Source organism: Phaseolus vulgaris, chromosome 5, assembly GCF_000499845.2.
Source record: "Phaseolus vulgaris cultivar G19833 chromosome 5, P. vulgaris v2.0, whole genome shotgun sequence".
Taxonomy (NCBI): Eukaryota; Viridiplantae; Streptophyta; class Magnoliopsida; order Fabales; family Fabaceae; genus Phaseolus; species Phaseolus vulgaris.
Genome location: NC_023755.2, coordinates 9,257,800 through 9,271,429, shown reverse-complemented (window position 1 = coordinate 9,271,429; position 13,630 = coordinate 9,257,800). Strand labels below are relative to the sequence as shown.

The following is a 13,630-nucleotide window of genomic DNA, read 5'->3' as shown; positions in this document are numbered from 1 at the left end:
ACCTATTTGTTTGTGGGAGGGAGGCTAATGCCACCTTATGACTAACCCCATAATTCTCTATCACTTTCTTCAATTGGGTATTACAAAAATGAGATCCACCAACACTTATCAATACTTTTAGAGTGTCAAATCTGCAAAAAAAAAAAATCCTTTTAAGAAATTTAATGACTGTCTTGGAATTTGCATGTTGTGTTGGAATTGCTTCCACCCATCTAGAAACATACTCAACTGCCAATAATATATATTCATTTGAAAAAGAAGATGGCAAAGACCCTATAAAATGAATGCCCCAACAATCAAAAACCTCAATTTCTTGAATATTTTGTAATGGCATCTCATGTCTTCTAGAAATGGTTCCTGATCTTTGACACCTGTCACATCTTTATACTAAAGCATGTGTATCTTTAAACAACAAAGGCAAAAAAAAGACTTGATTGAAGATTTTTTGTAGTTTTCTTTGTTGAACAAGATGCTTTGATGTCTCCAAATCCAAGTGGAAAGCTTGAAGACCTTGTCGTTGTGTGTGTGTTGTCCAGTTGTTTGAAACTTGTTAATTCACTCCTTAAGATGATCCAAGTTCATTTGAATCTTTAACCTTTTGAAAAATATGGGTTTTGTAAAAGGAAGTGAAATTTCAACAGGTTGAAATTTCGAATCAACAGGTTGTTTGACACTTAGTGGATTTTAAAATGATTTGGAAAACCTTTGTCTTTGCCTTTGCTGTCAAACAAATTTCAACAGGTTGAAATTTTGAATCAACAGGTTGTTTGAAACATAGTGGATTTTAAAATGACTTGGAAAAGCTTTGCCTTTTCCTTTGCTATCAAACAAAAATCAATTGATTGTTTTTCTGAAAACCTTAACAGAATTTAGTTAAGTGGTTTTTCTATTTTAAATGATTCCAACAACTTTTGATTTTTTGTTTTAACTGTTTTAACCATTTGATTGAAAGATAAAAAGGTTGTTTTACGCTCCTATGCATTAGTGAAGTGAGAGAGATCAATCAAAAACAGTTTTTAAGTTTTCAAAGAGGTTTTGGATCATCTCAAGTGTGGAATAAGATTGGGTCTTGTATTCTGAACTTTGATCTTGTCATTTACCCAGGTGTATTCCCTTCTTACTTGATAATTTTATTTTTGTACTTGTGTTGCCAAGAAGTGTCGTGTGTTCTTTAGGGGATCAAGATCAACATTCTTGGTGTGGATTTTGCCAAGGAGTGGTGTGTGTTCTTGAGGGGTTCAAGATCATCACTCTTGGTGTGTGTAGTTTGTAATCTAGGGTTGATTGCATAGTGAATTCTCAGTGGTTTCTAAGGACTGGATGTAGCTCTTGGTTAAGAGTGAATCAGTATAAACATTTTGTGTGAATCTCTCTATCCTTACACTCTTTAAATTGCTTTAACTTTGTTTTTATAAACTGGTGATAAAAACAACTGATTGTTTCGTAAAAACAACAAGTTGATTTTCTACAATAATATTAAAAACAATTTTCTAATTAGCTAAACAGTTTTCTAATTGATTAATTCTCCATTGTCTTTCACTCTACCTTCAAAGTTTGCGAAAATCTTTCATAAACAATTCACCCCCCTCTTGTTTAAGGCCTACAATTCTAACAGTCTTTTCCCCATTAAAGTGTCCTCCATATGTTGAATTATGGCATTGCCATATAGTTCTCTTGGCTTCATCTAATGAAACACATCTTCTCAGCAAATTATCTACACCAATTTTAAACAAATGAGGATCATCCCACACATAATGATTGACATCCTTTAAAAATTCTCTTATTTGATGTCAGTCCAAATTCTCCGGGATTGCTCCAATAGCTTTAAAATTGGTGTCATATTTAATAAATATTTAATTGCAGCATGATAAGTAAAAACAAAAAATTTAGAACCTATCAAATAAGATCAAAAATTTTCAAGTGCATACACTATAACAAGTAATTCTTTTTCTGTTGTGGTGTAATTACTTAAAGTTTCATTTAAAACTTTACTTTCATAATGTATTACATGGAAAATTATTTTTTTCCTTTGTCCTAAAAGTACTCTTATTGCATAATCACAAGCATCACATATTATCTCAAAATTAAGTTTTCAATCAGGAACAGTTATGATAGGTGTAGATATTAGTTTTTCTTTCAAAATGTTAAAAGCAACTAAGCAATTATCATCAAATTTAACATGAGTATCCTTATTGAGAAGGTTGCATAGGGGCTTTGAAATCTTGGAGAAATCCTTAATAAATCTTCTGTAAAATCCAACATGCTCTAAAAAACTTCTGATTCCTTTAATGTTGACTGGTGGAGGTAACTTCTCAATGACTTCAACTTTTGCTTTATATACCTCAAACCCTCTATGAGAAATTTTATGGCCTAAGACAATTCCTTCCGTGATCATGAAATAAAATTTCTCCCAATGCAATCTTCTCCTTGGAAGACCCTCATTTCTCCTTCGATGACCCTCATTGAATAAATTGGGGGCTGTTATGTCTTCAATTCATCTAAATATCAAATTACCAACATTTGAAGGGAGAGTTGTAACCATGAGAGTAAACCAAAAGACATTCTCAAAGTGTTATGAAAATAGTATGCACACTCGTCGAAGTACTTATTTAGCTTGGGAAACCATGAGTAACTTGGTAAAGAATACTTGGTTAAGTCAAGAGTGACATGAGAAAAAAATATTCTTTAATAGGGTCAGTTAAGATTGATTACTGATGACTTTTTACGGCAAGTGCACCGCGTTTGTCAGAAGTAATAATTGTCCCTAAGGACGGATATCAATCCCACAAGGAACAGTGAATTATCAAGTTCAATAATCGCTAAATATAAAACAAAACAATTAAAACTGTATTGAAAGTGGTTGGGTTGGCGATGATCAATAAGAAAACAAACAAAGAATCGGTTGCTTCAAGTTGGAAAAATAGGGATTAGGTTTCATCTATCTCACTCATATATTTTGATTAGCATGTCAATATTAAGTTCTTTGATTGAAATTGATGCCCGTATAAAAATCATTTATATCGATTCCTCGCATATAAAATCCTTAAGAATGTTCCCTAACTATCGATCCCTCGCATAATTATAAGAATAACTTAGAACGAAGCTCAGACGTTAATAGCAATTAACATTTAAAGTCTATTCCTAGCACTCAAATATGCTAAGTATTGTTGTTTAGGTCCAAACCCTAAAAATACCTCCCAGTCAGATTTAAGATTCTCAATTTGGCACGGAAAATTAAAAGTAAAACAACAATACCAATAATCAATCAAGAACTGAATATTAATATATAAGATATCACCTCAATACATAAGAGTTTGAGCAGATTACTCCCAATCCCAAGGGGTAGAATTAGCCACGCATACTTCTAGCACCTTCCATTCTCCCAATTGGGTTACAATTCACTCTATGGTGTTTTCCTCTCAATCCCGCACCTAGGGTTGAACCTCTAGCCCCCTATTTATCCTAATTTTCTAGGGTTAGGTGGCTTGCTGTGTCACGCTAATGGGCTAAGTGATAAAACATAAAAAAGGCTCAATCTTTCTTTACATCTTTTTCCATTCTAGGACCTTCCAACTTTCTCTTTTTAGCTCAAATTATTCTCCTTTATTCCAAATCTTCAATCGTCCCTAAAAATCTGCAATGAACACCAAAGTTGGGAATAAAATACTCTTATTCAAATAAAGACCATAAAAATGTAAAAAGGTATAAATTCATAAATTAGGGATTATTTTATATGTAAATTAGCAATAAATCCTCATAAGTGCCTATATTTTAATATGAAATATTACTGAAATTAGACACTTATCACTCTCCCCAACTTAGAATCTTGCTTGTCCTCAAGCAAAGTAAATGAATATATTTGAATTTAAATATCAAACAGCTTAATTCACTAAACAACAGATCAAATTAGAAACTAATGATGCTTCCAAATTTAAATATAGAAAAATATAGACACATTCAATTTCTAGGATCAAATCAAAACAAATAAATGAAATTCATCAAGGAATATCTTCTCATATGCTCACGGATAAGTGTTTCTCTCTATTTTTACTGAATCATAACAAATCACAGTTGCTTTTCATTTCATCTTCAAATCACAAACATATTCGAAACATGAATCTTGAGGTTTTTTCCAGGTTTGTAATGAGGCTGGGCTTCCAAAAAAATATTGGTTTTTCTTAGATAACAAAAGGCACATCTTAAAAAAGAAGAACACACCTACAATTCAATTATAGAGAACATATATGTTATCTAATTACCACTTTCTTTCGATATCACCTTTTTCCTCATTTTCTTTCTTTTCATGATTTTCATGAAATTTTTTCTATCTTTCTTTTCTATTTCTTTTTTTTTCTTCTATATTTCTTTTTTTTTCTTCTGTTTCTGTTTCTTTTTCTTTTTTTTTAACCTTCACAATCAGAACCAACCATTCCCTTTTCTATATGTATTGCATCTATGTTCTCCTTTCTTAGACATGCTAAAGGGTAGGAAATTATATCAATAAAGGTTAAGGTGCAATATTAACAAAAAATTTCTTAGCCCAAAGGGGATATATAAAAAAAATGGAATTCTAATATAAAGGTTGGCTTTTTGGCCCTGGCTCCTAATTAACACAAACAAATGTCTCAATCATCTTCATGCTCTTTTATGATGCAACAAAAATAAAAATTAAGCAACCACAACTGTCAATTCATCAGTAAAACTCTCAAAAACTGTTTTAGGTTCACAGTTCACACACTCACTTGGTTTAAATGGTCTAATTCCTTTTTGTCTTATCATTATCTGTCCTAATCAATCATCCTGTTAAATTTTCATGTATCATAATTTTAACTACATTTGAATAGGGATTCAATCATATTTTCTTTTCTAACATGTGTCTAAGTCATCTCACTATTTAATATTTAAACACAAATTCTTTTTTCCACAATTCAAAATTAATATTCTAGTTCTTTTTTATTTGAAAAAAAAAACTAGAAAACAAACAAATTAAAACTGAAATTTAGTCAAGAAAGATAATTCAAGACTTAAAATTACCAAACTAACAAAACAGGAAATTTATTCAAAATAAGCAATAAAAACAAACTGAACAAATAAGCAAATAAACAGAAAACAAAATAACCGAAAAATAAAATAAATAAAATAAGAAAAAATTCAAATAACTGAAAAGAAAAGAGAATTAGAGAGATAAAACCATATTTTTGTTCAATCCTCACTTCTTAAGAGTCATCCAACATTTTGTTAAAATCTTTATCTACAGTCTTGCTTCATTTGTTGGATCTGCCCCCTGAATAATAGAACCTGTCCCCAGGTCAAAAAATACATAACCTGCAAAATGATTAGGAGGCATATAGGATTTTTTTTATATTATTTACTTTTTTATTTTAAATAAAATCAGCAAAGGTAATAAAACAACATAAAACTAAAATGTGGACTGGGTTGCCTCCCAGTAAGCGCTCGTTTAACGTCATCTAGCTTGACGCCTGTTTATTTCAAGGTGGAATATCTCTTTGATCCATCCTTCTGTACACATTCTTCCCCTGCATTAAAATTTTGAAGACCATAAAAAAGATTTAAAGTTACCTCCTCATCTTGAGTTCTAACTTGAAGTTCTCCTTTGTCGACATCAACTATGATTCTGGCAGTTTTCATAAAGGGTCTTCCAAGTATCAAGGGAACCTCCTCATCTTCTTTCATGTCCATCACAACAAAATCCACAGGGAATGTGAATTTATCCACCTTGACGAGAACATCTTCAACCACACCATATGGATACTTGGTTACTTGATCAACTAACTTTAAAGTCATCTTGGTGGATTTAATCACCTTTTTCTTCATCATTGCCAAAGGAATTATATTTACGCTTGCTCCCAAATCCAATAAAGCATTGGTTACTAATAAAGCACCTATAGACACGGGAAGGTTAAAACTCCCTGGGTCCTTAAATTTTTTAGGCAAGCCTTTTTGAATAATGACATTGTATCTATCCTCCAGCTCTATATTTCTTTCTTCAATATAGCTCCTATTCTTTCGAAATTTTTCAAATGTTGAATCTTGCTTCAAATTTCCTGCAAAATAATTTTTAGGGAGCAATTTATCAAAGAATTTTCTTTCCTTCTCTTTTTTTATATGATAAATCTTTTTCAAGAACTCCTCTCTCCTTATTTTCACTTTTCCTCTTTATTTTTTCCTCCTCACTTCTCTCTTTCTCATCTCTCTTCCCCTTTGTCTCATATTTTTCTTCTTTTTCAGCCACTACATTATCGCAATGCTCTTTTGAATTGGTTTGGCTATTGGCTGTAAACTGGTCATTTTGTTCCTTTGCAATTTGTGCAATTTGTTTGGTCAGTTGTCCCATCTGGATCTCTATGCTCCTAATCATGGCCATGCTATTGTCCTGCGCTCTCAATATTGTCCTGTGCGCTCACAATCTTTGTCAGGGCGTCTTCAACTTTACTCATTCTTTCAAGCATGGATGGATCCTCAGCTTCAGGTGAATTGTGTTGATAAAAACAGTGACCATTAGGATGAACACCTCCACAAAAATCACACCTGATTGACTGACTCTAGCTTTGAGATGAATGAACAACATATAATTGTTGGGGCAATTTAGCCATTTGTGCAGTTAGTTGCTCAATCTGCTGTGTCAGAATCTTATTTTTAGCCAAGAGTGCATCTTCTAACAACCCTTTATTATGAAGATCTTGTCCATCATGTTGGGCTTTATAATCAGTTGATGTCAATGCATCAATAATTATTGTCGCTTGTTCTACATCAAGGGCCATCATTGTGCCACCAGCTGCAGCATCTAGGAGCATCTTTATGTCATATCTGAGACCATTCAAGAATATGCTTAGTTGTGCAATATATTCAAACCCATGATTTGGGCATTTTCTCAATATCATCTTAAATCTTTCCCATGTATCACAGAAGACTTCATTTGCTCCTTGTCTGAACATAGAGATTTCAGACTTTGCTTTGATGTAGCGAGAAATTGGAAAAAATCTTTGTAAAATTTTTTCCTCTCCATCCTTCCAGCTAGTGAGGCTCTGATTTGGAAGTGATTTGAGCCATTCCTTAGCCTTTCCTGCCACTGAAAAAGAAAACAAGCGCATATAAACATTTTCAAGATCATCTGATTGAAAACCCATTGTTCCTACCAATTTATAAAATGTATCCAAATGTGAATATGGATCCTCATGTTCCATTGCTGTAAATTGATAGGCACTTATGAGAGTGAGAAAATTGGGATTTATTTTCAAGGTCTTAGCGGTAAGAGGTATTGCGATACTAGAATAATGCATTGGTCCTTGGTACATGACATAATCTCCAAGTGTCTTCTTGGCTTGATCTTCTGCCATGTTGCTTTCCTAAAATATTAGTGGGAAAGAAAAAAAAAATAGAGTATATTTTTATTTTATTTTATTTCTTGAATTTCTTTTTAAAATAAACAGAAATTTAAATTGCTAACTAAAATAAAATCAATAACTACCTAAACTATAAATTAAAACTTAAAAATAAAATAAAACAAAAACAAAACTCTAAAATGACACTAAGAAAATAAAACAAAAATATTCAGAAAAGAAAAAAATATATAAAATAAAAACTAAAAACAGAATAAAAGAAAACAATAAAAATAAGAAATAACGTACTTAAAAATAATAAATAAATACTAAGGATAAGATAAAAACATAATAAAATAAAGCTAAAACAAAAAATTATAATTATAATTATAATCGCAAAAAACTAACCAACTTACTTAAAATACTACCTAACGTAAAAATAAAAACTAAAACTAGTAATGATAAATAAATAAAACAACTAAATAAAAACTACCTAAACCTAAATAAAACTACGTAACTAAACCTAAAAAGAACTAAAATAAAATATAATAAAATTAAAACAAAATCAAAAGAAATATCAAAATAAATAGAAACAAATAAAATCAAAATAAGAAGTAAAATAATAGCAGCAAATCAGAAAATTAAAATAAAATCAAATAAAATAAAAACAAATCTGTTTAAAATAAAATAAAAATAGTAAATAATATAAACATAAAATTAAAAGAAATCAAAACAATTAAAATATTCACAATATTTAGAGAAATTATACTCAACAAATCAAACCTGTTCCCCGATAACGGCGCCAAAAACTTGATGACTTTCTATAGCAAGTGCACCGTGTTTGTCAGAAGTAATAATTGTCCCCTAAGGAAGAATATCGATCCCATAAGGAACAATGAATTATCAAGTTCAATAATCGCTAAATATAAAACAAAACAATTAAAAGTGTATTGAAAGTGGTTGGGTTGACGATGATCAATAATAAAACAGACAAATAATCGGTTGCTTCAAGTTGGAAAAATAGGATTAGGTTTCATCTATCTCACTCTCATATATTTTGATTAGCATGTCAATATTAAGTTCTTTGATTTAAATTGATGCCTGTATAAAAATCATTTATATTGATTCCTCGCATATAAAATCCTTAAGAATGTTCCCTAACTATCAATCCCTCGCATAATTATAAGAATAACTTAGAACGAAGCTCAGACGTTAATAGCAATTAACATTTAAAGTCTATTCCTAGCACTCGAATAGGCTAAGTATTGTTGTTTAGGTCCAAACCCTAAAAATACCTCCCAGTCAGATTTAATATTCTCAATTTGTCACGGAAAATTAAAAAGTAAAACAACAATACCAATATCCAGAACTGAATATTAATATATAAGATATCACCTCAATACATGAGTTTGAGCAGATTACTCCTAATCCCAAGGGATAGAATTAGCCACGCATACTTCTAGCACCTTTCATTCTCCCAATTGGGTTACAATTCAATCCCGCACCTAGGGTTGAACCTCTAACCCCCTATTTATCCTAATTTTCTAGGGTTAGGTGGCTTGCTGTGTCGCGCTAATGGGCTAAGTGATAAAACATAAAAAAAAAGGCTCAATCTTTATTTACATCTTTTTTTATTATGAGACCTTTCAACTTTCTCTTTTTAGCTCAAATTATTCTCCTTTATTCCAAATCTTCAATCGTCCCTAAAAATCTGCAATTAACACCAAATTTGAAATAAAATACTCTTATTCAAATAAAGGTCATAAAAATGTAAAAAGGTATAAATTCATAAATTAGAGATTATTTTATATGTAAATTAGCAATAAATCCTCATAAGTATATATATTTTAATACGAAATATTACTGAAATTAAACACTTATCTATTACAATTCAAAAAATTATCAATTAACTTAAGAGTATTTGTGTTAAGAATACTCAAAACTCCATAAAATTATCACAAATAAATAAAAAAAACTCATTGATTTCCTTTATAATTGATTCCCCACTATCCCACTAATTTTTACAAATGCAATTATTTATTCATCCATCATTGCTTCGCTTCTCCTAGATCATGTGAATTTGAACTTTTCATGGACTTAAGTCTTCACTAACATGTAGAAAATAACATACTTATTAATAAGTCTATCCTGCAAATCAATATATTTACTTTATTCGTCATTCTTTCTTATACATCCTTTAATACTCTTAAATAAATAAATTGATAAAAATTGTTTGAAAACCCAAAACTACATTAACCCCTTTACATCTTATTAAAACTAAATTGTATTACCAACATTTCACTTCTAAATATTAAAATTTATTTAAAACTTCTAAAAGTATGAGAGAAATTGTATTGTCAACATGGTAGTTAGAATCGTAAGAATCGGGCGATGTGAATCGTGATTCGTTTCAAAATCTAGCTTTGTGGATACATATCAAAAAGTGTATCGTTTTATGATTTAAATCATGACATGAATCGTGTGATTCGCAATTCAGTGTTGTTACCCATGATTCATTGATTTTTTCGAAGAGGAGATATAATGGACTGTTACACGTTTTGCCTATAAATTGAGAACGATAAGAAATATTAAAAGAATAAGGTGGTGGAGAAGGTAAAAGGGAACGAAGAGGAGAGAAGAAGAACAATGAAGAGTACACAGAAGAAGAAAAGTTAAGTACGCGAAAAAAGACTAATAAAGAAAAATAACAATGGCCATATGGCCATTTTACTTTTGATAAAGTAAGTTAGTTGTAACCTGAACCAGTTTTAATATCATTTTGTTATAAAAGAATAATTTTAAATTCTTACCATACAAGTATACAACTTTTAATTTGAAAAAAAAAATATACTCATTTTCAAAGTGTACAGCAAATTCAGGGATCCTTTTCCTATTGGGCTACATTATATAATTTATTAAAAAATTATAAATTCTTGTATTTATTTATTTTTATTTTATATATAAAATTATTTAAATTTTTGTTTATTTTATTTTTTATATAAAATTATTTTAGTATTTATTTTATTTTATTATATATATTTTTTTGAAACTTTATTTTAAAATAAATTCTTAAGGATATGGTTGAAGATGTTGAAAATAAATCATAATAAAATGTTATATTAATAATTTATTAAAAATAGTCAATTTAAAAAATATTTATTAACAGTTTCATTAATAGGTAACAATACATAATTATTTCACTATTAAAAGCATTAGTTACCAATTAATAAATACATATACAATTATCTACTAAATTTAAGCTTATACAACAAAATATAGATACATCAACTAACAATTTTATGAAATGGTCTAAACATTTTTTTAGGTATATGCCAATTCGTTCTAGCTGCTAGTAGTCTGATGGCTACTGATAATTTTGACTCGGTGCCACCATCATAAATCGGTTCATTTGCAGCTGTTAACATATCATAAAATCTTTGGGCTTCCGCATTAGGTGACTCTTCTACATATTCATCTTCGTTGTCCATGTGACCATAATGACTTGTTATGTCTGTTTCTTGCATGTATGCATCATACACATATTGGTCATTGAACCAATGTTATCAATAGGTTTCATTCTTCCGTGGCCACTGGATGCATAACCAACGTGTCCTCACTTGACTTCTCTTCTCCATGTTGAACCCATACTATGTAGTTAGGTTTAAAACCATATTGTAGCAAATGAGCCCTCACATGAGATGGTGGAAGAATTTTCTCACAGACACACTTTATGCAAGGACACCTTATCCCTCCTTCTAAAGTATAAAAATTTTTATCCATTGTCTTTGAAACAAATTCACTCACTCCAATAATGAATTGTTTGCTAAGTCTCCTTGAAGGATCAAGTTGTTCATACATCCAACTTCGATCCATTTTTCTGTTGAATATATGTATATAGTAGTGATGAAATTATTAGCCAATATAACACTACTCTATGAGTAGTGATATATAAGAATTATCAAACAAAACTATCATACCATATCATAATGGTGTGAAATCAGTTTTGACTTGTAAAGTGATTTTCAATTCAAAATATTGGTAATAAATTTGTTGTAAACCAATTTTTTTTTAATTGGATGGTCTTGTGAAGTCACATGATTTGTGTGTTTGCTTCAATAATATATTAGATGGAATAAACAAAACCTAAATACTTATCTCAACAGAAAAACTACAAAATTGACCTGAAGGGCTTACCATTGGAGGAATCTTATAAGTGATTTTAGAAGGAGTTGAAGTCCTTATGTGTTTAAGAGAGTCGACGGTCACTTCAAATTTGCACTAGCTAACCTATAAGCATAAACAAGATATATAAAATTCATTTTGCATTCCTCTAAAAACTAGTAGTTATACCTTATCAACAACCATGTGTTACTTGTACAATAACCATGCACTTGTTTGCATGCATCAAAGTCTTTTACCAAACATAGTAAAAACTAAAATTTATACCACTGTATGTTTCAACACAATAAAAAATGTGTTTTATTTTTATTCTGTTTCCATATTTTAGATTGGTTAGGTTCATACTGAAATATGGATAGATTTTCATAATTCTGGAACAAATACCTAAGTTTGTGTGGATTTAGAATACAGGCTTAACCTATTTTTGGATACTTACCAGATTTATGTCAACTGTTATTGGTCTGCTCTGTTGTGCAATGAGTTTCTTTTCCAAACACTTACCTACATTGTTTCAAGCTTTTTGGTACACATGAAAGTGAGGCATATTTTTAGAAGTTTGATATTTATCAAATTCTATGGTCTATCAAATTCAAGGTCTTGAAATATATGTTGCATATATTGTAAGTCCTTTTAGGAAGCGTTCATCTCACTTTGGGAAACCATGTTACTACAATCACTGTGAAGACAAAACAAAAATCAACAACCACAATATTGCAAGAGTATTCTAAGCTCCTTTAAATACTGATGACAATTTAAAATTCATTTTGCAAAAAGAAAAAAATCCATGTTTGCACCGTAATTCAGAAGATCCAAGTTAGCATGCTTGATCATGCATATTAGTGAAATTGGATTGTATTGCATGCTATCAAAATTTAAATTATTCAAATTGTTTTCTCTAATTTAAATAAGAAACAAAAAATAACAACTAAATAGTTTGTACAGGTTTCACTTATGCATTGATTACTGTAATTCAGTTAAATTAGAAATTTTAAAAGATGTGTTAAATATTTTAAATTCAAACTTAAATATTTTTAAATCCAAACTTAATTACTATAATGAAGTTAAATAAGCTTATTTATTTATGTTGTGTTTCCATGGACTAATGATAAGTCCTCTTTCACACACCAAATTCTAACGAAAGCAAGACCTGGTAAATGCTTTCCATGAGTCATCAATGTAGCAAAAGTTAGGCACAAAATGTTTGGAGTATATATGATGGATTTGTGCCTTCCTATTTTCGATTTTGTTGATGAATTGCGAAAGCTTCATGGATTGGAGATGGAACAAGGTCCTCCTAAGAGTGGTGGTGACCTTGAAGGTGCATGAGAAGTAGGATTTGAGAGTGGTGAGGCCAACTCTACTTGGAAGGGCGAATTTGTGAAGATTAAAAGCCTAACCTAGGAGGTTTTGGGCAAAGAGTGATATTGACACAATTTTGGCAGTAATTCACTCATGTATTAATCTTACAAAATGAGAGCCAAGCACCTCAATTTATAGTGTTTAGAGGGCTGGAAATTCAAAAGAAAGTGGAGGGAAATTCAAATGAATTCCCTCCCAAAAATGGAGCCTAAATGAGCACATGGGGAGGGGTGTGTCTAGTTTGTATGCTTACCCCCTACATGGGCTTTCTAGACCGGCCTTGGTAAATTTAGAGGTTTTTAGAAACTCTAAGTTTATCTAGGTTGGTGTTTTAGGTGCCAAAATTAATTCTAAGAAAAATTACAAATAAAGTTCCTATGCTAATTTTGACAAGAAATTAAAGTCTACTCTACACTAGAATTTATGACATGTAGAATGCGTCCTCTTGACCCCTCTTTGACCATAACTCTAGTGGTTGCCTCAATGTGACATTTTGGTGGCATTTCAATGGATTGGTGCTGGGACCTTTTCCATCATCCCCTCCCTCTTGAAAAGGATTTGTCCTCAAATCCAAGGCTTTGTCCTCGTCATTAGTAGGGGGATGTATGTGGCTGGATGGTGTCCATCATCTCCTCCTTCTTGAGAAAATCTATCCTCAGATCCACAGGGTTGATCTCGGATAGCAGCCTCTTGCTTTGACAACTATGCTCGTCCTCCCGGATCAAACGTCCATCTATGAGAGTCATCAAACA

The 13,630-nt window shown here is 30.9% G+C and overlaps 1 pseudogene; it reads left to right on the top strand.

The window, feature by feature from the left end:
* Positions 1-6,870: 6,870 nt before the first annotated feature.
* On the top strand, positions 6,871-6,976 carry LOC137836257 (small nucleolar RNA R71; annotated as a pseudogene).
* The last annotated feature ends 6,654 nt before the right edge of the window (positions 6,977-13,630 follow it).